Source organism: Emydura macquarii, unplaced genomic scaffold (genome assembly GCF_026122565.2).
Source record: "Emydura macquarii macquarii isolate MOO-44397 ecotype Brisbane River unplaced genomic scaffold, CSIRO-AGI_Emac_v2 contig_431, whole genome shotgun sequence".
NCBI lineage: Eukaryota > Metazoa > Chordata > Testudines > Chelidae > Emydura > Emydura macquarii.
The window spans coordinates 14,746-42,460 of record NW_027130568.1 but is presented as its reverse complement, the minus strand read 5'-3'; the positions used below and the strand labels follow the sequence as shown (position 1 = coordinate 42,460).

General features: G+C 40.0%; 1 protein-coding gene across 4 annotated transcripts in view; it reads right to left on the bottom strand.

Moving 5' to 3' along the window:
- The window catches only part of LDLRAD4 (low density lipoprotein receptor class A domain containing 4), a 314,887-nt gene that overhangs the window by 274,160 nt on the left and 13,012 nt on the right, over positions 1 to 27,715 (bottom strand). The window contains exon 1 of one of the 4 annotated variants that reach the window (XM_067537461.1): positions 1,010 to 1,060. The exons of the other annotated variants lie outside the window; for them this stretch is intronic. The gene's annotated coding sequence lies outside the window, so the exon portion shown is untranslated. Of the gene's footprint in view, positions 1 to 1,009; positions 1,061 to 27,715 lie in introns of those variants that run through there. 4 annotated transcript variants of the gene reach the window in all.

The window sequence follows — 27,715 nt, the reverse complement described above, 5'->3', positions numbered from 1 at the left end:
ATTTACCAGGTTTTAAACAACTTAGTAAATATTTTTACAACACTTATAGCAGCAACCGTTAAAAAAGACAGCATTTACCAACTATTACAATGATACCTCAGTTTTCTCCTATATTCAGGATAGGAATAGAAAAAAACATTCTGTGACAGGCCTGGTTTTGCCCCCAAGCTGCGAGTAGTCTGAAGTACCCATTGTAATGGATCCATGGACTTCAGATATATGAAGACATGACGGTGGTATTGTGACAGATCAGGGCAACTGCATCTGCACTTCCCCTCTATGGGCCAGCAATGGCGCCTACTCTGAGGCTTCCAGCTCCCCAGCTGTCACCTCTCTTGGACAGACACGTCTCTCTCCCTCCTGTATGGGATATTTCCATGCTGCACAGCTCCCTGCCTCCACTGTGAATTTCGCTGCAAAATTAGATTGCGCAGGCCTGTTTTACTTTTCTCCTCAGAAATGGTAAACACTGTATGCCACAATTAAGTTACCACACAGCTTTCTAAACAAGCAGATTTATTCTTAAGGTAAAAACATTACAGAGAAAACATTAAAACAATAAAAGAATCTACACACATGCTATTAAATTTACCAGAGATAATCCCAACTCCAACAACGGCTCTGGTAAGTGATGAGTCCTTCAAACCCCCTCAAGGGGTTTTCCTGTGGTTACCAGTTCATAACCACGTTGGCTCAGAACAACCCTCCTCCCAAGTATTTCCAAGAAAACCTACTCAACTAAACACATTTTGTCTTAGCCCACTGTTTTTTGTTTTTTTTTTAAAGAGTACTTTGAAGAACACTTCCCAAGGTTTACATGAGTTATGTCTCCTACACAAGTTACAAACAATCCCTCGAAAACACAAACATTTGCATTTTAATACCATGAACCCCTAAAATACTTTAACTTAATTCAATAAGGTTTGTCCAGAATATTGCAGGAAATTGCCGCTCCATTGACAGCATCATCTGTTAAAATTCACTGTAGTGAATTTGTCTGTTTGCTTACTTTTCAGTGAGTGAGGATCAGGGGAAGCTCAAGAGCACTTCAAGGGAGCAGAAGAGTAAGTCAGGCAGAAGCACTAGTTTCTCACTGCATTCGCTACACAATTAATCTCTTGTGGGAGTTGGCACAGAGTCCTATTGCTGCAAACAGAAACAGAGGTTCATCCAGTGGAGAAGAGAGAGAAGCATTCATGCTTGCCCCTGCCCTCTCCTTTTACACCCCTGAGCTTCTCCTGACCACAACCACCCATCCACAGCTAGGAGATAATTCCTCACCCGAACCCCCTCATCCCAAGCAGCTCCCACCCAATCACTTGGTCTCTGGTGGTAGTGATAGAGTGGGGAGGAAGCAGAGCTCCGTAGGCATTAAGTGGGAAAGAAATTATATGAGTATATGGGGGAGGGATCAAAGAAAGTGCTTCCCTGAAGAGTACAGTGTCCTGCCAGTAATGGTGACTCGAGAAGAAGTAGGAAGGGAAAGATCCCTGCTAGCTTCCTTTCTTTCCCCTAAAAAATGAAGGAACCTCCTACCTTACAAGGCCAACATTTTCAAAGATGAACTTTTCTAAATGAAAATAAAAACCTGTCAAAGCATGTTAGTGGGAAGGCAAGTCCCAAAGTCACTTATGGCCTCAGCTCACACTGACATTCACCAGCATTTTGTCTGCATAAAGACTACAGGATTAAGCCTTAGATATTAAAATTAAGCCAAATTTTAAAAAGACTATAAATGAGGAATGTAAGCAAAAAACAAATAATTATACCAACATGGTAAATAATAACGAAAATTAAAAGAGCAGCAGCAGCTATGCCCGCTTGCTGGGATTAAACAAGGCCACTAAGTAAATATATTTCCGTACATTAGACCTTTGTTTACTTAAACCAAATGAGCTATTAACAGATTTCAGTTCAGTGTCTCAACTGAAACACCATCAATGGAGCCAATTTATCCCAAAATTCCTTCAAGTTTACCTGGGTGAAAAATACATAAACTTTCTCATCAATTACATGAATGACAGCTTCTTGTTAACTCTAACATACGGCCAAACCACAGATGTCTACTTCCTTAAAAGACAAATTTTAGCACTAAAAGTTATACAAGAAAACTCCTTAAACTGTCTGGAAAAATAAAAGGAAGGACAATGTTCAAGATCCTAGTCTAAAAATACTAGATTAGGTGAAATCCTAGCTAAAATAAAATACTAGGTGAAATCCAAAGTAAAGTATAGGAAAAGAGCCATCTGTTTTAGCATTTTCCTCCAAAAACTGAATTAATTCCCGATATCTTCATAAATAGCACATTAGTTAATGAATAAAATTAAACCTGTGTGATTGCTTATGGTTTGGTGCAATTTGTTTAGGTAATTTATTAAAATGCAAGCAGTGTAGATAGATGGAAACGGGGAAGATAAATAAAGCCAAAATGCATTATAATACATATTATACACAAACTGAGAAAAAACAACACCTGGGAACATGCCTTTGTAAAAAGAGATTATAGGACATTCCTACATGAGGAGCCACTTCCCCAAACAGTAGGGTACAATTTAGTGGACTGTAACAAAGTCTCTTACCTCTCCCCCCATCTGATCATGCATTTGCCTCAGTTTTCCCTCTGATAACTGGTGGCCTGCTGTCTCCAGCTGGCAGAAGGGAGTGATGAGATTTAGTCCTCCAGCTAAACCTCTTATTAAAGGCCTTCCCCTTCCAGGGGACAAAAGAACACAACAGATCTCAAAACAACATGGTCTCTCAGCTCAGTAGTCCTTTCAGTTCCTCATTGGGAAAGAATACAATATTCCTTTTTCTCTTCAAGCAAGGTATTAACTTGCCACTTCCTGGGCACAGTTGGAATTTAAGGGAACCTGGGTACCTCTTTCAAATCCAGATTCTGACCTGGAGCTCCCAGAACGTGAGGCAGCATGTGGTTCCCTTCAAACCCTTGCTTCACTCCTTTCCAAGCCACTTCCTATATAGCCTCATCACAAGACTCACTGGCTTGAGAATCTCCCTGCAGGCTTTTCCCAGCAATGTTCAGGCCTTCTGCCAGCTCCTTTCCCCTTTACTGAGCACATACTTGCCACTCAAGGGTCCCACTTGTGGACTGCATCTCACATAGCTCCTTTTTCCCTGAGCCCACTGTCAATACTCTACTCTACTCTACCCCACAAATGTGTTGCACTGGGGGAAAAAAAGACAGTTACTAACCTTCTGTAACTGTTTTTCTTTGAGATGTGTTGCTTATGTCCATTCTAATTAGGCGTGTACATGCCTCATGCATGGTTGCCGGAAGGTTTTTTCCCCCCCATTGGTATCCGTAGGATCGGCTCTGGAGCCCTCTGGAGTCTCAACTTCATGGTGCCCTATATAGGGCTCTGTTGACCCTCCGCCTACGCAGTTCCTTCTTGTCGACAGACTCTGACAGAGGGATAGGTGGGTGGGTCTTGGAATGGACATGAGCAACACATCTCGAAGAACAAAAGTTACAAAAGATTAGTAACCATCTTTTCTTCTTCCAGTGCTTGCTCATGTCGATTCCAATTAGGTGACTCACAAGCAGCCCCTAAGGGCTTGGAGTTCCATGGGACACTGATTGCAAAACTGCTCTACCAACTGCTACATTGTCCCTGGCTTGATGAGTGATGGCGTAGTGCTCCACGAAGGTGTGGATGGATGATCACGTTGCTGCCCTACAGATGTCCTGAATTGGGACTTGGGCTAAGAAAGCTGTTGAAGCAGCCTGAGCCCTTGTGGAGTCTGCTGCAGGGACATTTGCCAGGTCTTAACAGGCCTTGATGCATGACAAGATCCTTTGGGAGGAGATTTGGAAGGAGATTCATTCTATCTGCCACTGCTACATAAAGTTAAGATGTCTTCGTAAATTATTTCATTCTTTCAATATAAAAAGCTAACATCCTCCTAAAGTCCAGGGAGTGAAGCCTCTGTTCACATCCGCTAGCATGTGGTTTGGTGTAAAAAACCAGAAGAAAAATGTCCTGGTTTGAATGGAACTGTGAAACTACCTTTGAGGGAAAGCTGGGTGCGATCACAGATGAACCTTCTCCTTGAAGAAGACCATATAAGGAGTCTCCGATGTCAGGGCTTTAAGTTCCAAAACTCTCATGGCTGGTGTAATGGCCACTAGCAAGGCCACATTCCATGATAGGTACAGAAGGGAGCATGTTGCCAATGGCTCAAACGGTGGTTTCATCAGTGCTGACATCACCAAGTTAAGGTCCCATGGAGGAAATGGCTGGCACATTTGAGGGAACAACCTGTCGAGGCCCTTGAGGAAGCGACCTACTATGTGGTTTGCGAAGATCGAGCAGCCAGCCATCCATGGATGAAAAGCTGAAATCCACAGCTAGGTGGACCTTAATTGAAGATACCGAAAGATCCTGATGTTTAAGATGTAACAGGTAGTCCAAAATAAAAGGTATAGGTGACATCTCCGGAGCAGTATCTTTCTGCATGGACCAGATAGAGAACCTCTTCCATTTTGCTAGGTAGGTAGCCCTAGTGGAGGGTTTTCTACTCCCCAGGAGGATCTCTCTGACCTCCTCCAAACATTCCATCTCTGCGGGTTCAGCCACAGAGCTTCCATGCTGTAAGGTATAGGGACTGCAAGTTCGGATGACGAAGGCGGCCGTGATCCTCGGAAATCAGGTCCAGCACCAATTGAAGACTGGATGGGGGCCTCCACTGACAGTTTGAGAAGTGTGGTGTGTACCAATGGCGGTGGGACCATGCCAGGGCCAACAAGATCATTACTGACTTGTCCTTCCTGACCTTTAGAAGGACCTTATGCACCAGAGGTATCATAGGACAGATTCCCCTTCCATGTGATGAGGAAAGCATCTGCAATTGACCCCAGATTGTGGTTCTGGAAAGAGCAGAACTGTGTGCATTTCCTGTTGGACCTTGTCACAAATAGATCTATCTGGGGAATACCCCACCTTCGGAAAATGTTGTTTACCACATCTGGGTGGAGAGACCACTCGTGGGTGGATATCGACCTGCTGAGGTAGTCTGCGAGCATGTTCTGGGACCCTGATAAGTATCTATAAATACCCTGATAGGCACTTATATATATCGCATGAGCTATGCAAAGTTCCAAAGGTCAAGGGCTTCCTGACATAGCAGAGAGGAGTGAGCACCACCCTGTCTGTTTATACAGAACATCGCCGCCATGATGCATGTTCTCACCACAACACATTTGCCTTTCAGGTGGGCCCTGAAGGCTTGACAGGAGAGTCGCACCGCTCTCAACTCTCTTACACTGATGTGGGTGGACATATCTTCCTGCGACCCACAACTCTTGGGTCCATAGATGGCCTAGATGAGCCCCCCAGCCTATGTCCAAGGCGTCGATCACTAGGGTCAGGGTGGGGGATGGCTACAAAAATGGGACTCCTGCACTTACCACTCGCTGGTCTAGCCACAAATGTAGAGTGTCCAATACTGATGCTGGGATTGATACTATCTTGTCTATGCAATCCCAGGACGGTCAGTAAACTGACCCTAGCCATGCCTGTAAAAGTCTGAGGCACAATCTGGCGTGCTGAACCACCTGAGTACAGTCCGCCAAGTGGCCCAACAGCCTTAGGCAGTTTCTGACTGCGATCATGAGGTGTTGTTTCCATTCTTCTATGATGAAGAGAACGGTCCGGAATCGTGACTCAGGAAGAAAAGCCCTGGCTTGGTTCTAGTCTATGACTGCCCCTATACATTCTATCTTTATGTGGTCAGGACTGATTTTTGTGTGTTGATCAGGAGGCCTAGTCTGGCAAACGTCAGCTTTATGAATTCTGTGTTTGATTCCACTTGTTGCCTGCAGCGACCCTTGATCAACCAATCATCTAAATATGGGTAGACCTGAATCCTCCTCTTTCTGAGGAATGCCACCACCATGACCATGCATTTTGTGAAGACTCTGGGAGCCGCTGAAAGGCCAAACAGTAGCACTGCAAACTGGTAGTGGGATTGATTGGCCACAAAGCGAAGGAATTTCCTGTGTCTTGGGATGATCAACACATGAAAATATGCATCTTTCAGGTCAAGGGTGGCATACCAATCTCCCGGATCCAGAGAGGGGATGATCGATGCCAGGGAGACCATTTGGAATCTCAACTTCTTCATGTATCTGTTGAGGTTTCTTAGGTCTAGGATTGATCTGAGACCACCCTTGGTTTTCGGAAATAGGAAATGCCAAGAACAGAGGCTTAGTAATGTCTAGATAAAGATATCCAATCAAGACCATTTATTTTGGTGAAAATATACATATGAATTTGATTTTTAAAAGGATATAAAGTAAATGGAAAAACATTGAGCAAGAGCCATTTTCTTTTTCAGTTAGATTATCAAATAATGTTTCTCTTAAAAGTTGGAGAGTGCAAAATTTAACACTTTGGGTGACATGCTGAAGTCAATGAGAGTTTTGCCATTGACTTCAACAGGGCCAGGATTTCTCCCTTGGGAGTCATTTTGGTTTCACAGCTAAGTAGTAAATAATTCCAAGGACAGAATACAAACTTTATTACAGCTCAAATGTTAATTTTTTTTAAGCCTTCCATGCTTGTTACCTTCCCCAAATTCAGTCTGAAAAAATATTCTTCAAAATTCTATATATTCTGTCCTAAATATTTTTAATATTTAGGGTGCTCAGTGATTACCCTCAGCCTTTATTTTTAGTCAACTTTTCAAAGCAAGAAAAACAAAAAAATTATTTCTGACCTCTCCTTTCTCAAAACAATTCTTAGCCCAAATGTAAGTCTTTTTGGAAAGTTTGGTAAAATTCCATTTAGGCATCTGGTTTCTCTTAACAAAAAAAGTTTTGCACCCATTAACTGATTCTGAAGCTTTTATTGCAGTTGGAGATGTAAAATGAATTGATTTTAATATGATATTTATTACGGGCACAGTCTTTCAATTTAGTTGACTAAGTAATAAGGGTATAACTCTCCTAAAAAGAAATTCAATATGTATATTGTTGGTGCAAGGTGAGTGAACTGTCACTATAGAATGAAGTTCTCTGTTTATCAGCAGAAAATATATATCCCAGAGATAAGGTGGATGAGGTAATACCTTTTACTGGACCAACTTCTGTTGGTGAAAGAAACAAGCTTCAAGCTTACACAGATTTCTTCTTCAGATATCACAGGCAACAACAGTGCAAGTTTTCCCTATAGTCCATCCTCATCACAGATCTGGAAAGACTATTTCCAGGGAAGAAAAGATAGTTCAAACTCCATGCACACATTTAAATCTTGTCCCCTCTGCTAGGATTTGCAGCAATGCTGGTAGAGATTTTGTGATGTGGACAAGACTGGACAAGACCAAATTCATTTCATTTAGATCAATGAACAGCCTTCGGACAATAATGATTTCTGGTCACTGACAAACAGGATTAAATTTATACCAATGGCCTAGTGGTGAAAGAGTCAACAGGCATTAACAATTTCTTAAACCAACTACTTTCTATGGACTTTTTAAAAAATGTACTACTTGGAGCTCCAGCTGACAGTATTTTTTAAGAGAGGAAAATAAAATGGACTCAAATGCAAAGTTATGGGTGAGATTTTAAACACACGGATTGGGAATTTTAAATCTTAAGGTTCTCGCTACAATGATTACTCAGCCACATTACACATAAGCAGTAAAGAATTAAATTTAATTTCATAGGCAACAATACAGAACACTGTATATATATTAGTGGTTGCTGTATGCACCATATTTTTCTATTTCCTGTGTTTGCTGCATTTAAAATCTCAATCCAAACTCTGAAGCAGCATACTCTCTCTTCCTTATATTGTAAAAAGTTCAAAGACAATTTCATTCTACTGCAGTTTTAGAATCTCAGAGAAAAGGCTGATGCATAACATTTTTTAAAATAGCTGTATTAAACAAAACAACCACTTCAATGTGATTGAGGAAGTGGCAGTTGTTAATTGGCTAGTCAATACTGATTTTCCAACTGTAGAAATGTAATATCTTTAATAACAGGCATATAAGAAATTTTTCCCCATCACTAGCCACTGAACTAGAGAGGAAAAGAGAACCAAAGAGTGCTCTGTGTATTCTCTCCATTCTTGAGGGATGGGGGGAGGGTACAAGTTCTACAGCATCTCCTCCCAGAGAAGGAATGTTACGTTTTAAAAAAATTCTCAAAGAGCTATAAATTCTTCTTCTTTCAACAGTATTTGAGGATTATGAATGTCACATTTGATTTAGTGCTAGGGATAAGGGCAATCAAGCACATTACAACTCAAGTAGTACAATACCCCTCTCATTTTCTGGCAACTACAATGTGAGTGATAAATGTGAAGTAAGCAAGACTTTTCAAAAAATTTTCAAGAAGGAAGTTACAAGAAACCACCGGAAATAATTGATGCAAACTGTTACTGGAGCAGCAATAAATGATCAGAAAGAGCCTTTGAAAAAGTAACATATTACAAATTACTGATTGGTGGAAAGAAAGTTAACTGTTAATTACTACTTATGTTTAGGCCACCATGAGTTTCACACAAAGAATATCACCATAATGGGCACAAGGATATCCTTGTTCATATATGGGAGAAGAAATGTAGGCATGCAAAAAAAAAAAAAATTAATCAGTAAAACTCTTTATCCTGAAAAGGTATATGATTACCTCTCAGTATTTTATGTTTACATTGTAGTTACTGAGAGATGATATTTCTAAAACCTACATTTGTCTGCTTCCTTGCTTGTGCATATCATCATCAATGCTGTCAATACAGCTCTGTAAACAGTGCTAACTTAACAGGATTTTCAGGACCAGCACTGAAAGCACTACAGCTAAAAAATAACCACTGGCCAGGCTCTCAGCTGATGTATATCAGCACAGTTCCATTGAAATCCATGGAGATACACTGTTTGCACTGGCTGAGAATCTAGACACTCTGCTTTGACAAGTATTACAAATACTATGATGGCTATTTAATATCAGCAACTAAGCAGTAGTCATTTTTGCTAACAAATTTTGGCCAAACCATGAAGTTTTTATTTCAGGCAAAACTCCCACTGAAGTCAAATAGCATCAGGAAATTCTCCATTAGATTAAAACTGTTTAAAAATTGGAGAATGTGACCGGCCCCCTCCCTCATTCCCCAACATGCTTGAGTGTCCTTTTTAAAATTTGTAGTGGAAAAAACTGACCAGAACTTCTATTTTAAAACTTGTTTAGACTCAAGGAAGATCGCTTCCAGTTGAAACTATAAAATTATTTCAAAAGAATAATACATGAAATAATTTAGCAGCTCCGGGTACTGGTAGGCGGTATCAACAGTCCAGTGATATAAGGTTTTAAAACTTCATTTAATAAAAGGCATTGTAGGGCGGTGTTCATTTGAACGTTTACAATATTTCTCATTCTAAAAACGATAACTGGATATAATTAAACCTTTGAGCAATAATCTATTAACGGAATAGAGTTATGCGCTGATTACATTAAAACAAACATGCCGGTACTGCTTTGACACCAGTCCTTACAATCCATCCTATTATAGCTCAGATTTTAAGAGTGGCCACTAATTCTGGGGATCTCAAGCAGATATACCTTGTGTCCTATTTTCAGATGTGCTGAGTACCCACAACTCCAAATGAAGTCACTGAGGGCTATGGGTGTTCAGCCTCAAAAACAGGCCGAACATATCTCAAGTTGAACATCAACATTTTAGGGCATCCACAAGCAGTGGCCACTTTTGAAAATGTTGCCTTAAATGTTTGGAACTGAATTGTTGGTCAATTTTAGCAGCAAGTTTCTTGGGGCAGGAACTCGGTCTTCTTTGGCTTGTTGTAAAGCATTAAGCTTACTGGCAGTGCTCATTTATAAGTTATTATTTCTGATATGAAGGAGAGATGGGCTCAAAGCAAAAGCCTGAACTATTGGATAGTTTGAAAATGAATCCAGGTCTGAATTTTGATGAGTTTAGGCTCATCTCGATTACTAAAAAAAAAAAAAAAAAAAAATCTCTGAAAGTATAACTAAATAATTATTTTAATTTTACTGTACAATCACTAGCACTTCTACATACTTTAGCCTCACATAAGAACTCACATAACCACAGTCAACTGTTAAAACACTTAATAAAAATAAGGCTTCTAAGCCAAAACTAATGCAAGGATAATGTGATGGTTAAAAACACATAACAGCCCTTACTCTCAAAGACTCCTAAAATTCCATCAACATGATGTAAAACATGGTTTGTATTAGACTTTTTCTGTCTATTATAATGTGTTTTTTAAACTAAAGAAGAAACTTGCTAATTTTTATTTCAATAATACATACATCTGATAAACCCTACCAAAAAATCCAAAACCCTGTGGTCTCAGCAAAACTTGAAAAGTGATGAGTTATACAGTGAGGTCTCATGTTACTAACAGAGGAAGGATGGCTTTGTGGTCAAAGCACATTACTGGTAATGAGGACTATCCTCTTCCTGGCTCTGTCAAAGATTACATTACGTATGCTCTTTGTCCCATTTTCTTATCTGTAAAACGGGAATAATAATACCTACTTCACTGGAGTGTTCTGAGGCATGATTCATTACAAGGAGAGTCTCATACGAAAGACACCATATTCTATTCAAGTCTTATGAGAAAAAAGAAGCAGAGGGAGAGAAAAAGGTAAGAGCATTTCTTTGCTTTTTTCTCTGATTTTTGTGCCTCTGGGCTCAGACCTTGTCTCCCCTCCCTGTTCTGTTCACTGCCGAGCACATTTATAGCACTCAAAAAATAAAAATATTAGCCTCCAAAATATACAACAATACACTTATTATCAACTCTTTTGAGCAAGGATTGTCTCTTTTTTATGTTTGTACAATGTCTAGCACAATGGGACCCTGGCCTCTAGGCAACATACTAAACAACAACATATTATGTTATGATGTATTCTCCTAATATAAAATGAAGTTGTGCCTGAGCTATGAAATCCAGATCCTGATTAATATTTCAGGGTTTGGGACTCAGGTTTTAAATTCAGGCCTAAATCTAGTTAAAACTGAAATACACTTGTTAAAATAAATGAACAAAGTACATTATGATATGCAGTGATCTTAGCTTGCCATGCTTATTTTACTTGTTATTTCACAGAATTTAGTAATCTGCAAGGGATCTCCCAGTCAGTACCAATTAGCAAGGTTCAACTACCAGGAAACCATCAGTATTTTAATTTACATTAGTGACCTGATGTTGAGCACCAGCATTGGTTCCAACAAGAGTTACAGGCTCTCAATATCATTAAGAATCTGACCCTGATTTCCAGAATATATACATTCAAAAAACTAACTTTACTCCCTTTTTTCATCTTTATTGCTCTTGGTAGTCTGGAAGGACATGCCTGTTAGTATTTATGGTTAACCTGAATACTCCAATATACTTAATTTGTTATCAGCATTATGATTTTTTTCAAAGGATGAATCAAGCTCTCATACCTGCAAAAAATATATTGCATTTTTCCAATTAAATGCTTTTCCTGAGGCATTAAAGCTCCCAACAAGTTTATATTCAGAAACTCCTTATGTAATTTTTATAATGACAGACAGAATAAACCTGCCTTTAACACAAATAAATACTAAATTTTATTCCAGAGTAATTTATAATATTTACCATCTTGCAGTTTTCTTTCCCCATTGAGCAGACTCTTCTCCTAATCAATCCTTGATATGTCAAGGAGTTTCTAATTTTCATCAATTTGATGATTCACCCAGCTTTTCTTCTTTTCATCTTCCAACCTGTGTTAATTTAATTTTAATATATTTTTTCCATTTAGCATCCACTTCACATGCTCTTTTCCCTGTTCTGACTCTCAAACACGCTTCTTTTTTTAACTGAAACAGGACACACATTTTAAAAAATTACTAAGCACTAGAACTCTCAGTACTTTGCCTTTAGGCCAATATACAGACAGCATCTCAGTTCTGTAATGATCATGCTCCAGGAGAAAACTGAGTACATGCAAGGGAGGACTCCAAAAATGTAACTGCCAACACAACTACAGCAAGAAGGAAAGCTCACAGCTCATCACTTCATGTCCATCCTGCTTTTACAATAAACATTTCCAAGCTCTGAATCATGTAGTTCTCTTCTACTTTGATACAGTCTATGGAGAATGTGGAAGCTGCCTGTAATATTTTATTACTATTATATGTTCCATTTGTCTGTCTGATTGTTATTTTGTTGCTTGCTATTATTACTTCAAAGGGTTAATTCAAAGAGGGATTAAATTGTACATATATAGGAAAGTGGACCAGGGCTTCAGATAGCCCCATTTACCAATAAATAAAGGACTGTGCAGGTGGCATTTGCTGTGATGTTTTACCTACACCCATGCTGAGTTCAACAGTCTAGTTTGTAATTAGAGAAGAGGGAATCCTGGAGGGAAACTGGAACAAAAAATTTTTTGGGAAAGATAAAAGGAAAACCCCCTGAACAACAGGCGAAAGAGAGGCAGAGACTTCTGGGGAACAGACTGAATCCCACTCCCCAGAGGTTGGAGTGTCTGGGATGAGCTAGGCCTTTAGATAAGACTGATATACATGTAGACTGTTTGTTGCATTAAGCCCCTTTTCCCTTGTTATGTTTTGCTCTTACTGTTGTGATTAAAGAATACTTTTTCTGGAAAGGCTGATTATGTCACTGCGTTTGCCACTGATCACAGCTCTTCAAGGCATGACTTGCACGAGCTGACCTCAGTTAGACCTGCTGTGTAATCATGATTGGTATAGGTTGCTGTAACCTGGGGACCCAATCAGAATGGGAGAACAGAGCATTCCACCTTGAGAGGCATGAAGATGTAGGATCCATCACCTGAAAGGGTGCACTCAGAAAAACTAGAAAGGCATCAAAGGGGCAGCTAGCTCTGAACCATAACACATGGCTAGATATAGTTTTCAAGCTTGTTTACTCAACCATTCTCATGCAGCTCATCAGAAATGTACTATGTTCAAACACTAGAAGCATCTGCACTTCACAATGAGTTTAACCATCTTGGAGATATGGTTTATGTAATGGCAGAGTACTGTACGTAGCAGAGATTGAATCAAGGGGGGGGAGGGGTTGGTGTGTGGGCTTGTCTAAATAGTGCTTTAGTCTGCACCAGAAGGGGGCACATTTTAGTTCATTAGCAGGTTGCACACTAACTGGCCCATAAGGACCGTACCGACTCACAGTAAAAGTTCCCCAGTGTGCATTAATGTAGTCCTGTTTCAAACAGAGCTACATGTGTTAATTATTCCTTTCTCCCCACCAGCAGCTGCGTTTGCTGTTTTATCAGCCAGGGAGGAAAATATTTTCAGATGGCCAATTGGAATGGGGGTAGGGGGAACCCACACAACCAGCCAATCACAGCAGAGTAAGAAAAAAAAAACCTTAGTGATATATCAGTTCAGTGCTCCCTGGAAGTTGGAACTCAGTTGTCTGGCCCTAGAACCAGCCTTTTTCTTCCCTCCCCGCCCCATCCCACCCTACCCCACCTCAACCACTTAAGACATTATTTGATGGCCCTTTTAACTTTCTGGAACTGCTGAAATAACAAAAGTTCCATCGACAAATTTTGGACAGTAGTATTTCCTTACTTCTATTTCGGCATCCTACGGCAAGCAAACTTTCAGTCCAAGAGCCACAATGAAACAACTCATCTAATCTGCCACTCTGTGTACTGAACTTGGGATCTGTTTTTAGGATTAAAATAAAAGACACACATACACCTAATTTCTAAATCCAAATTTCAAAAGTAGAATTAGACATGACACATTTAAAAAATATTTCCCCATGTGGCTAGGAGTCATGTCACCTGTGGTCTGGGTCGAAGATGTCATGCCACTGGCCAACAAGAAGGTCATTGGCACATTTCTAATGCTGGCTATCAGCTTTCAGAGGTGACAGAATGCATCCATCTCTCAAACTCAGTTTGGAGTCAGTGAGCACTTACTGCACATTGAAATAGTGGGATGAGAACAAAATAGCATGTAGAACAACTGCACCTGAGCTTTTACGATTGAATCCTGATTAAAAATGTAGATAGGTTAACTTGATTTTTGTTGGGTTTTTTTTTGGTTAAATCCAGGTCTAAAAATAATGCAATAGCAATTTCTGGGGGGTTCTGAAATACAAATAATATCTGTATTATTAAACATTTGGGGCTTTTTTCAGACATTATGTAGAAATTGATACGTTTAGGTAGAAGTCAGTGATTTTTCCATGAAGGTTAAAAATTAAACACTAATTTCTCACTCACTGAACTGACAAGTATCATGAGTTTCATCATCCTGTTATGTTCAGTGTCTACTCCAATTTTTAAACAAGCAGCAAATTTACTGGTGCTGGTGGATACTCAACGGCCACTTGAATCCCTTTATGATGTTGTTGTCTTTGATGCCAGACACATGAGGAATCTCATTTTGAATCTTTGACATGTGCTTCCTTGTTTTAATTTTTGTTGGTCCATTTCTCATTTGTAATATAACATCATCCCTTGCCACAGTTCAATCCTCAAATATAACCTGGAATCTAATACATGGAATACATATTGACTGAATCCTTTCGCTTCTTACACTGTTTTTCAAGGTAAAGGATCAAACAGGACAATGGAGGCAGATGAAGAACAAAGGCAAGATATACAACCTCTAAAAATGAAACTACAGCCATACATGAATTTTAATGTTCTTTATGGCACGAATGAAATAAAAAATGACCCTGTCTATCATCAGCCACAATTATCAGAGACCCTTATAAGAGGACACCACTTCTGTTGAAAGCCTAGAGCCACAAATGTCAGTGACAACCACAAAGTTCAGTGAGATTCAGGAATACATCAGTGGAAAGCTTTGAACTTCCATGCTATAACTCCAAAACTACCTCAACTAACTTTTGCCAGACTAAAGGGAAGCAAGCAAAAAGAACACTGCCTTGAATTATACTCCCTGTTTCTTCAAATTGAAACACATACTGCTAGACACAGAGATGATTTGTTGAATCTATCTATGTACAATTTATGAATTCTGGTTAAATAAGAAACTGTTGTATCTTAGATGTTTCTATGTATGTGGAGTCAACCATGTGCTGTTAAGGCTGTGTCACGTATTGTCTAGACCGGGGACAATGGAGAGCCATTAACGTTAATAACTGTACTCTGACCACCAAACAACAGCTATGCTAAGGAGGGTTCCTGAGCAGGGAAACCAGTTCAACCAAGTTTGTCTGCAGGGAAGAGGAATTTCCCCAGAAGGAGAAAAAGGAAGCAGGTATTGGTGGTAGGCCTTCTAAAGTCAGGGGACACACCAGAAGCTCGGGGCAAAAGGGAGTAACAAAAGGGCATGTTATTAGGGAATTATTTCTGTCTGTGGGACTAGCCATGATCAAAAGAAATTGACCTGGAGAGAGAGACTATGATTCCAAGGTGAAGCCATGAACTGCAATAGTAGAAGCCTGGGCAGCCAAAGGATTCTGACCTAAGCCCAAATAATGCTTCAAAATGGTGAGGACACTGAGGCAGGGAAATGCATGTAGGGTTTTCTTTTATTTGGATCAGTAGAACGTTTGTGCTATCTAAAGTGAAGAGTGATTTGGTTTAGGAACTCTGCAAAGCCTATCTGTGTGCCCGTTTGCTTCATCCATCACGTCCCTGAAGAATTCAACTGTGAACATAAACCTAGAATGCCCACAAGGTTGAAACTTTGGGAAAGGGTGTGTTAATCTACTGGAGAACCTGACAGGTCAGCACAGGTACTGGAGGCCTAGAGCAACCGGGTTGCAAGATCCCATTTCTGGGAAGACGTAACAGACAGAAAACCAGTGTCTGCGAAGTATGCCAGCAAAGCCAAGGAAAGAGACAGTGCTACAGTCTACTAAAACGAAGGGAAGCTTAAGAACTCATGGCTGTCATCTGTTGTGCCCCAAACAGCAGCCTGGTGAGTGTCCGGCTAGGGGAACTCTACACCACTGTGTGTGACAATGACTAAACACACACTGCACAACGTGTCATTCAGAATAACTTTTTAATCCTGATTTAAATTGTTTTGAACACCCACCTGTTATTATTTATTATATGTATTATGGTAGTGCCTAGGAGCCCTTGTCGTGAACCAGGACCCCATAAATACTAGATAGTCTCTGCCCCAGGGCATCTACGCTTTACCATAGAACGCTGAATTTTGTTCAGTTCAGAATTAATTCAATGAGACTCTGTACTTTGTTGCAAATATTCTTGTTCCTACATTTATGATCTTCCTCAAAAACACCAACAAGGCATAATGTGGTTACATCAAGAGCACCTGTTGTAGAATGCCTGGAACAAACCAGTTTCCATGAGCAAACACGGACACCACTAGACAGCTCATTTTTACACTGCCTTCAAATGCTACAACAATCACACAATTTGAGATCCATAACCAAGAAGGTCAATCAGAGAGAGAACTGAAGAGGAGGCAAAGGGCAGACTATTTTTTCAGAGATAAAATTTAGGAGGACTGACACAGTTGTTCGGGTCACTTTCTACTGAACACCAGACAGTGTCAGAAAAAGACATGCTTGCATCAGTCAAATAATATTTGGATTTCAAATTGGACTATAAGCAGAGAACCATGACAAGGTCCATTCTGAAATTGTAAAAAAACCCGAAAACCATTTAGAGTAGCAAGGGTGTTCTGAGTCTTTGATAGCTTGAATAGAGATTACAAGGAAACTGGTAAGTAGAAAATCTCTAAATATATTATTAGCTTTACACACCAATGTTATCATCATGGTAAAGTTGGAAAACAAAAACCCACAGAGACATTTAGTTTCCATTCCTGCAGCTGCAGCTAGATCAGAGCCTAGAGAACTGCACATCAGCCTCTCTGGAGGTGCATCAGAATAGAAAAACAGATGTTCTAGCGAGGGAGGGGGTGGAGGGGAAGAAAGGGAGGGAGGGAGAGAGAGAGAGAGAGAGAAACTTATTCAAGTGCCTGAGGCAAGAAGACACATAGTAGTGGAAGAAACTATAGCATAAGCCACAACTGATGTATCCTTGCCAATCATCGAATACTCTGGAAATTGCTCTCTATCCTTTTGTGCTCCAGGGAGGACAATTCAGACCAAGCAACACCATCACCTCAGAGGCAATCACTCTTTTTGGCTCAGAGTTCAAGAGATAAATAGGGAAGACAAGATTATAACATCTTCTCCAGAAAGATGAGCAGAAGGAAGAGAATTGCCAGCAGGTGTCCACTCTGCAACAGGATGACAGGGAATGGAATCGAGAACTTGCTACATATCTGTTAAATGTAATCTCTGAAATAATTCGAGAACATAAGACTTGCTGAAAGCAGCAGGGTTACAAAAGTAAGATTTAAATTCCAAGTAGGTGCTTAAGATGCCCAAGTAAACCCCAAAGGAAGTCAATTTTCTGTAGACCTATCTATTGGCTACACAAGAGTAGTAATGCCATAGACCAGTGTTTCTTAACCTGGAGTTTTAGAGGGGTCGCAAGTGCAGAGCTGGTATTGGGGGTGGCAAGAAAGGTAATTGCCTGGAGCCACAGGGGCGCCATGAAACTAAGTTACATGCCTCAGCCCTGTGGGGGTGGGACTCAGGCTTCAGGGGTACAGTAGTTTGGAAAGGTTAAGAACCACTGCCATAGACTTTGCTGTCACAAAACCAAATCATAATCTGAACTCAGGCCCCAAGAAAGTGGAGAAGACTTATTACTCTCTAGATATCTTGTAGTCCACGAGTTTAACACCATGGGCAACCAGGCACTCCCCCATTTCCCCACCTCACAGGAGACTACAGCAAACAAATCCCAAGATGATAACCACATGCTGTTCAATATAAAATCTGTGGGGAATAATCCCTTAACCAGTTATGAGTTTATCACAAATGAGTCACCTGATTCATTTGCATCATGAAAGTCTGGCCAAATAACTCCTCATGGCCAGCGCTGACTTACCTTGTACCTTTATGTTACTCTATACTTCACAGAGCCAGAGAACACAAATCAGGAAGCAAAACAGTCATTCTGTTCTGTTCCCAGATCAGCTCAAATCCAAAAAGAGGCTCGCTTGAAACAAAGCACGTCTAGTAAAGCCAATTAATTTGAGAGTCTAGAAACAAGACCAACTTGGGCACTCAGTTAACATATAGAATTCCAGACATGAGGGCTTCCAGGAGGGAATGACAGACAAACAAGGCTCAGTCATTGGAAACTTACCTTTGGAGACATAGCCTTCTGTGACACTCCCTAGGGGTACCAGGCTGTGAGGCACTTTGCTACCACCTGACCTTAGCATGAGGAAGTCTTGTCTGTATCCGCCGTGGGTGAGCTCCCCAACTCCACCAGCCCTTGGTAACACAAGCATCCCCCTCTAAGCCTTGTAGGCCCCACTTTCACATGAGAGGTAGCGATCAGGGCACTCCAACATTTGAGACCTCCAAGTGTTTCCCTGGTGTATACAGCCTCCGGTCTACTGGACACTCACGGTATTCACAGAGTCACTGCTTCCAGAGAAACAGTACACCCCAGCTTACCAGATCCACTTCAGATGAGTACTCCACTTAATGCATAACATTTAGATATGTGTATAGTGAAATCAAATATAAATTTATTTAACAAAGCACACAGATTTAAGTGATAGCAAGTAGAAGTGTAAGAAACAAACGATTATACATAAAATAAAATCGTAACTCACATTCTAGAGCCTAGACTTAATTAACAAGATACTCCGATGTCTTGCAGAGTATTGCTCACCCAAAATCCTTGCAGTGCTTTATAGACATGCTGGCTGTGTTCCTTCTTTCATGAGACGCACACACTGTCAGTTTGCCTCCTCAAAAAGATCAGAGTGTCTCTTTGCACTCCAAGATATACCAGACCAATGCTATGTCTTTATTCATAAACAGGACTTCCTGGCAGCAACAGAGGTGCCTGGGTCACACTCTTCTATTAATTTCTCCCCCCTATATTTCTTGGAGGTTATCTCCAAACCCACATGCACAGCCAGTGTGCAATAGAGTCACAGACTGGTTGTGGACATAAACACAAGAACTGTCATAGTCAGACAACTTTCAGTGGAAATCCAAAGCCACCTCAACAGGCAAAAATAAGACTACTGTTATGGCCTAACTCCTGGAAACTCAGGCACTCCACCCAATTTCAAAACTTAAGAAAAAAAACTCTACCTCACCAGAAGGCCAGGGAGTGGAAGAACTGGTAAACCACTCCTGACTATTACTTCGAGCAATAATGGAACCACCGACCTCACAGACAACCAAGCATATTTCCATGGCTTTGGGATGATCTACAGTATGGAATGCAGGAAGAAAGAAAACTTAAGTGTCAACTGCAGAAAATATTAGGAAATACAGAGACTCTGCCTTCATAAGTTTTTTCAAACCTATGCCACTCTTCTTAAGTCAAACAGATTCTCTGTCTCCTCTATTGCTGGATTGACCGCAAACTACTGGAGAGACCATCTACAAAATACAACGGCTACATTCCATTGTCAACCAACACGTGGAGGCTTGTGAGCACAGGAGACGGATTTCACATGAAATGGACTATATATTATGAAACTTATTACCAGAAGAGTAAGAATGACTAAACCTCCATGTGCTCAGAAAAAAATTAAAAACTCATTTTTCAACTGAGGTTCTCAGAATAAATTGTGTTTTCCTACAGAGAGGCCTGTAAATGAACAGATAGCTGGATGGTGAGGTTTGCACTCTGGTGACTAAGAATTACAATATTCCAACCATGGAACAGAAATTATTGTTTTATAAGTAGAAATACTCATGAAAAAACTTCTGCAGTTCAGAAGCTTACTGCCAACTAGCTTGGGTACACGAAAAGGGATGAACCACGATTTTCTGTAGATTCGATGCCCACAACCTTTTTTCTTTCAAGGCTTCGTCCAGGAAATTAGATTCCCCCACTCCACCTTCCTCCACTAAGGTATATTTTAGAACAGTGGCTCTCAACCTTTCCAGACTATTGTACCCCTTTCAGGAGTCTGATTTGTCTTGCATACGGCCAAGTTTTATTTAAAAAACTTCACTTAAAAACTACTTGCATATAAAATCAGACATAAAAATACAAAAGTGTCACAGCACACTATTACTGAAAAATTGCTTACTTGGTCATTACCATATAATTATAAAATAAATCAATTGGAATATTAAATACTGTACTTACATTTCAGTGTATAGGACATAGATTAAAATAAACAAGCCATTGTCCGTATGAAATTTTATTGACGAAAAGAGAAAAAATGCTTAATTTCAATATCATAAAATTACCAGAGAATTAAGTGTAGAAAATTACAACACCTGTGAATACTGTAAATCCCATTAGCAATTGAGCATAATTCTGGGGCTGTGAGAGCACTGATATATATTTTGTCAAGTTCTGGTACTGAAGAATTTATGGACACTGAGACGTGATGCAGTTAATGGATTTCATGGAAAGTTCTTTGTTGGAGGAAAAACATCATAGCCAATATCAAATCAGCCAACTGCTCATATAATACTGACACCAAATCATAAAGTGTTTCAAACCAACTTTTCCTACAAGTTACTTATTTTATTGAATCACTTACTGAAACTCACTGGCATATGCTAAGACACCAGCACTTTACTTCCATCTGGGAAAGCAAACAAGTAATTTCTTCATTCATGTATGCCAATGCCAGGTAACTAAAACCACTGTTTGATACGATAACACAACAGTAATGCAGTGCACTCAGTTTTCGTTTATTGAGTGTTAGATCTTAAGTTTACAGTTCAACACACAGTGCAATACTAGTCAACTGAACAAGTTTAATATACATTTTTCTTTGACTTTTGCAATGCGTATGGTATCAATAGCCACCTTCCCAATGCAGGCCTGCTTGTCATTATTATAGATGAAGCTACTAGTAAATAAATATAAAGCTGAGGGATACCACAGGAAAACATGGACTTACAGAAGTCTATTAAGCAGGGGTTTGCTTTGCACTATAGTCTTAACAGGACGCTGTCAACCCAAGTTAACTTAAAACTACTGAATTTAGCTAATTCTTTTTGTTTCACAGCCCACCCACAGACCCAACTAATTTTCCATTGTAATTTGTCACAAGCAGATATTTTAGTCCCAGGTGACCTGAAAGGCAGGTGGCAGTTGAAACCAATTTAACCAATTTCCAACTGTGCCTAAGCCACATTACTGCAGTTTAAAAGGAAATCTTTAAAATATGCAGACAAATCCTAACAATGTTTTGAGAAAGAGTTGTGGGGGCAGAACTGAGTGAAAGAGAGGAATTCTGTGCTGCTTGACTGCTACCCTTAGCTGGATTGACATCAATAAGTTTACTTGTTCTAAAGGCTTATTTTGAAGCAGCTAAGGAAGTAACTATTGCCAGCAAGAATTGTGTGTTCAGAGAAAACTCGTTTTATATTTGTAAAATGGGTAATATGAAAGATAACAATAAGCATCTTGTCACCTTTCTTGTGACAGGAGCAAAGCTGGGTTTCTCCAGTGCGGCACCTTTCTTCTGCAATTCTCTCATCAGGGATCCAGGAGAAAAGTCTTCAGTAAGGGCTAGATTCAACACACTATTGACTGAATCCTCCATTCCCACTAAGAGTAAAGGGAGTGGAGGAAGCTTTGCACTGAGAAAGTTCAAACTGACCTAATGAAAGCAGGGACAGTCTTTAAATTAGCAGTCCTATGAACTCACAGGGCCTGATTCATCACTGTATTACTCCAGATTTATGACAGTGTAAATTAACTGAGTTCAGTGGAGTTACATCAGCATAATACAGTCACAAACTGAACCCCGTGTCTGAATCACACACTGTAATTTACTTTCATACTCCAGGGCATCCTATTTCATCCCATGCATTTACTGGAACTTTTAATTATTTTTTCCAGAGGAGCTTTATCACTGTTGGCCCTGTTACCTTTCCCCTTCTTATTTATTTGTCTTCATCTCACTTGTTTCTTCTTTAAAGTTTTGAAAATGTTTTTTTTTCATTAAAGTGTTTACAAGTTTTATTATGTTTTCTACCATGTGACTGATTTGTGGCCCATGCCATACTGTGGTGATGTTGATGACTTTATAAATAATATTATACATTTCAAATATTAAACTGGATTGAATAAATAAGACAAAAAAGATGATGTAACAAATAAAATATTTAGATAAAAGCCAAGAATCTCAAGTAGTTAAAATTCAATTTAGGAATATTACTACTTAAGAAAATGTAAGATAAAATGTAGAATGACAAATGTTTAGTTCAGCCTTAGACAAGGAGTTCCTGGCTTACCTCTATGGAAGAAGATTTGTGTAGGGTGGAGTAAGATGGTCTTGGAGCTAAAGCACAGAACAGGGTGTCCAGAAATCTGGGTTCCGATTCTCACATACATTTATTTGATCTCAGGCAAGTCATTTAAGCCCAAATATGCATAAGTGGCTACTAATTTTAAGCACTCAACTTGAGACTCAACCTGAAGTTCACAGGTGCCAAACCATACAACTCCAACTGAAGTCAATGTGAGCTGCAGGTGCAACTTCCCTCAAACTCAGAGCCTTTGTCTCTCAAGCTGGGCACCCAAAATTAGCAGACACTTTGAAAATGTTAGCCTTAAACTCTCTCAGCCTCAGTTTCATATCTTCCAAATGCTATTTGATGTGGGTGCGAGGGAATTGCATTACCTATATCAGGCGTGGCCAAACTGTGGCTCGGGAGCCGCATGCGGCTCTTTTACAGTTAAAGTGCGGCTTCTCCCACCCCTCATTCTCTGCCTACCAGATTGGGGTAGGGAGTTCAGAGCTTCTGCCATGCAGTGGGGTGGTGGGGGCTAGAGGTTTCTGCTCAGCAGGGAGGGGGGGTCTCAGGTCTTCAGTCCCAGGGGCACACCTGTTGGGGCTCAGGACTTCAGCCCCACAGTGGGATGATGGGGCTAGGGGCTTCTGCCCCATGAGAGGCAACTGCCGGGCCTCTGGGCTTCTGTCCCGTGGCAGGGTTTTGGTGGGGCTCGGGGCTCGTGCCCTGTGTGGTGCACCTGCCATGCCCCAAGCCCGATCACTACCCCACAGGGCTTAAGCCTGGAGGCCCAGCAGGTGCACCCTGCTCTCGAACTTCTGAAAATTGTTGTCTGCAGCTCCAAGGGTCAATAAGTTTGGCCACCCCTGGCCTATATAAAAACTTTAGTAGTTGCTTATTGAGGGAAATGTTTGGTTTTCTTGGCGGTATGAGACAGGTTGCAGGGGGTACCTCTAAGGTGTCAGAGACTGGGTAGTTAAATGAAACAAAAAATTAATTGACAACACAGACAAAAGAAGAGTACTGCACAGATCATTTGTACTATGCTCTATCTATATACTGTGACAATAAGCATTTCACCACTGTATGATATGCTTGACACCTTTAATCTGTTTATCTATTACGTTTATCATCAAAGTGTCTAATCTGGAATAAATGTGGCTGAAACCAGCTCTTCTTTTCCCCCTCATTCATTTTCCTTTTACATTTCTGATCAAATCAAATCTGGATCCAATTCAGTTTTACTAACTCTTGCAACTTTATCATGAGGATTACGATATTTGATGTTTTTCTTAACGCACCAAATCCTGGAGTCAGGTGATTACCTGAGAATCTCAGCTTTCTTTTTTTCAAAAGAAACCTCCATCAAGATTGTGGAGAAAATCTGGAAAAAGTGAAGTCTAGAGGCTCAAAACAAGAAGGCAAATAAAAAGAAACCAAAACGTATTATTTTAAAAGTCATATGATTAGAGGGAAAGGGGAAGTAGTGTCTGCCATGAATTTTGAATGCCTGGGGTAGGTGATAATGGACCCAATATATCGTAACAGTAGGTTCCAAAGCAGAAGATTTTAGGACTGATGTTTGTGACAGCACAGATATGTAGAATTTTCTTTCAACTGCAACAGAATACATTAAAACAAAAACTAACTGCATTTCTTTAAGTACATATTGCTACTTATTAGAACCCAATGAGTACCAAAGCTTCATATTAGATTCTGCTAGTTCTGTAAGTTACTGAAGTTGAACCAAAAATAAATGTGTGTTTGATTGCTGTGGTAGAATAACCAGCATGTCTCAAATTCTACACTACTTTGAGCTTGTGAGATTCATGAAATGCATGCAATTTCCAAAATGTACTCCCTTTCCTTTTTTACTGAATGCAAATGAAAAGTTACAATAACTTATCGTAAACAGATACTTTCCCCCATGGTAATTCAATTTTTTAAAATCCCATGAATAAGAAAAAGGAATTTTCTTATCACATTTATACACGCTTAAGGTGACTCCGCTTTTATAGATTTGAACATTTTAATTTACTGGATTTGCAGTTCACTATTTAAGAATATAAAATCACTGCTGGCATTCTTCATATTGCAGGTATCTAGTAGGTAATTGGTTTTGTGGTTTTATACAGGTCTGCACAAGTATACCTGCCAGCTTTTCATCACCACTCCATCAGAAACTTTGAGGGGGCCTTTTAAATTGGCATTTTGTTTGCTATGCACACAGAATGTGCTTAGCACTCAGAGCAGGTAATGAAATTAAGCAGCTTTTTCTTTCTTTTTTTCTTTTGAGAGCTGAGTTGTTTTAGTTAAGGATGAAAACCTATTGAAAGCCACATACCACTGTGACGTCTTAATGGGTATGGAAAGGTTAGTCACCCAATAGAAATAGGGTACCTGACCACAAACAATAGGCATTTGTGCACTTTTTAACCATGCATTTTCTCATTTCCCTCCAATTAAATATAGCTAAAGTCCCAAATTATTGTTTTAAAGAAAGAATATGGAACAGAAAATGAAAGTTAACTGGGCCATAATTTTAAGTTTTGCTTTTGACACTACCTCTATTCTTTAGTGACAAGTTCTGCCCTCAGATATACCTATCCATTTCCCATTGACTACTGACCTCACGTATCTGAAGGAAGAATTTATCCTATAGAACAGGGATGTCAGACATATAGTCTGTGGGCTGGGTTCCATCTATGAATCTTCTGAGTTGTCTACATGACCCAGGAGCCCGCAACATGGGGATGTGATCTGTACAACACTGCGTTGTAGCTCCCCGAGTGCTGCACTCTAGCTCCCCGAGTAGATCCTACTAGTGTGCACTGATGTAGTTTCAAACAGGATTACATCAATGCGCACTAAGGGACATTTAGTGCACACCAGCAGGGTCCACATAAGGTAGTAAGAGTGCAACACACTGGTGCCCTCTACAAATCATAGCCCAGTTACCCAGACTTTAGTGTAGCAATCCAGAAAAACCTTGTGTACAGGTGTAGAACTGCTTGGTTGCTTTTAAGAAGTGCTGGAGAGGCACAAGACTGGTGGAACCTGGTATGTGTCCAGGCAAGGGAAATGGCATGGAAGAGTGTTTACCCACCAGCTGGAGGGTAGACAGCCCAAGGGTCAATGCCTATGGCACTAGTCACAGTCACTAGTATCTAAAATAATTTTAAGCAATTACCAACACGGTTTATCTTTTTAATTTATATTTTAATAACTTTTACTGAATGTGGCCCATGCCAAGTGGCAGGATATCAGATCAGGGCTGCCATTTTAAATGAGTTGGACATCCTGGGCTAGAATGTTTTCTTTCAGATTGTAAACATTTTGGGGGCATAGATTCTCTTTTAATCTTTGTTCCATTCTGAACAAAAATAATCAAAAGTGAAACCCCCCAGACTCATCTTTATCCATACCAGGAGTAAAACAAAACAAATGCTTCCATATTAAAAATCCTCCTTCTTTCTCCTCTTCCCATATGCAATCCCTTTGTGAAAGAACCCTCAGCTTTCTTGAAAAAAAGAACATGTGAAATGCAGAAGTTAACTAGCAAGACAGCGTGTTGATTCAGTTAAGGTACTCAATTTTGACACATTGCAAAACAACAAAAAGCAGCACAAACCTTACCTATTGGTGATTTCATCAGCATGCTACAGTGAAAAGAGATAATGAGTCCTCCACAGCCTCTAGGAACTAATCAATATTCGTGGAATTGCAATGACTGAGAATTCCAGACAGTGCCATTCCATTTTCTCTGAAATCTTATCTTTAGAAAGTCAACAAACATGATGATAAGCGCTAAAACTTTCCACAACCATTTGAAAACAGATTCACCACTACAGAATGATGAGCATCTAATAAAATGTGCCCACTGCAACCTTCATGCATGGGGGTCTTTGCACAACTACCTGGAAGAAAAGGGATGTTGCCTCTTTAAGGATTTCTTACAATGCATGGGGAGAAGGGAGAAAGTTTACAGGGATGGACAGGAAGCACTTGGGGCCAGGTCAGGAGAAGGGCCAGAAGTATTTGGGGCCAGGTCACTGCACTGCCTTTCCTGGAGTGTGTGTGTATGGGGGGAATATTTATATCTCATGCAGCCCCAGAGGGGCCCTCTTTACTACGATTGAGCTGGCAGCACCCCCCACCAACAAACTTGGCAAAAGGACTGGGTTTCCTCTTGATGCTCATTGTGAGCATTACGCTAGATGCCCTTTTCCTTGAGGGGCTGGGAAGGAATTTTTCCCTCACTGCCAGACTGTCCAAAGCAAGGTGTTTTTTTTCCTCAGAGCTGGTCTGGGACCTAGTTGAGTGGAATAGGGGGTTAAGGCTATAAAGTCGCAACTTAATACATAAAACTTGTGACAGATGTCCAGTGCCGGTACTCAGCATGGAAGGGATATGGTCATTGGAGAAAAAGGATTGGAGAAGGTTTGAAGTAAAACATCCCTGAAGGGAGCTGAGGAAGGAGGTTAACATTCTCCTTTTATAGCCCTTTTTCACCTCATGCAAGGGCAGGGTCCCAGCAATGGGATGGCTGGGGATTGTTTGGAAATGATTAAAGAAGAGATGAGGATGTGCACGCTACAATTTGTTGCGAGATACTCCCAGATATTTTAAGTGAACAAAGTTGCGGCTGAATTAAACAACATTTATTACCTCCTATCTTTCTTCTGGCATAGCTGGACGCTGTCCTCTGTTGAATACAGGATACTAAACTAGATGGACCATTAGTCTGACCTAACGTATCGTCAACCACAGAGTCTCAAAAATCATGAGTTATAGCTATTCCCCATCCCTCCATCACCAATTCTTTTTAAAAATAGTACATTTGAGGGGGGTTATTTGCCTTTTGATTTTTGAGAATTGCAAGAGATAGCAACACTGAGAATAACAACTGCTAAGGTTCCTATTGGCAAAATTTCTAGCCCTCATGATTACAGACAAAAACTTAAAAACATGAACCATAAAGACTCAAAGACAGACTTTATTTATTTATTCCATGATCTCGGGGTGTGACTCATGATTTTTGAACAGCTGGAGTTCATAAAACAGTATTTGAGCAATCGAAAGGTGACACTAAAAGTAAAATCATGGCCTAAAATAACCTTTACCTATGTTCTTAGTAATATCCAAGAATTTTGAAACAAATATTTTAACATTTTAGTTTCTCTTCTACCATTTATGAATCATCATTTTAAAAAAAAATGTCATTCAACTTGGACAAAGTGAAAATATATTGTTGTTTCCCTTATTAACATTCTTTTTCATTTTGTTTCTTGGTTTTTTTTATTTATAGCTTTGCAGGAGAATATCTGAAGTAAAAAAACAAACTTATAACTGAAGTTGGGCTCAAACTAAAGTTGTCAGGGTTCCTGATCAAAACTAAATGAATGTGTAAATT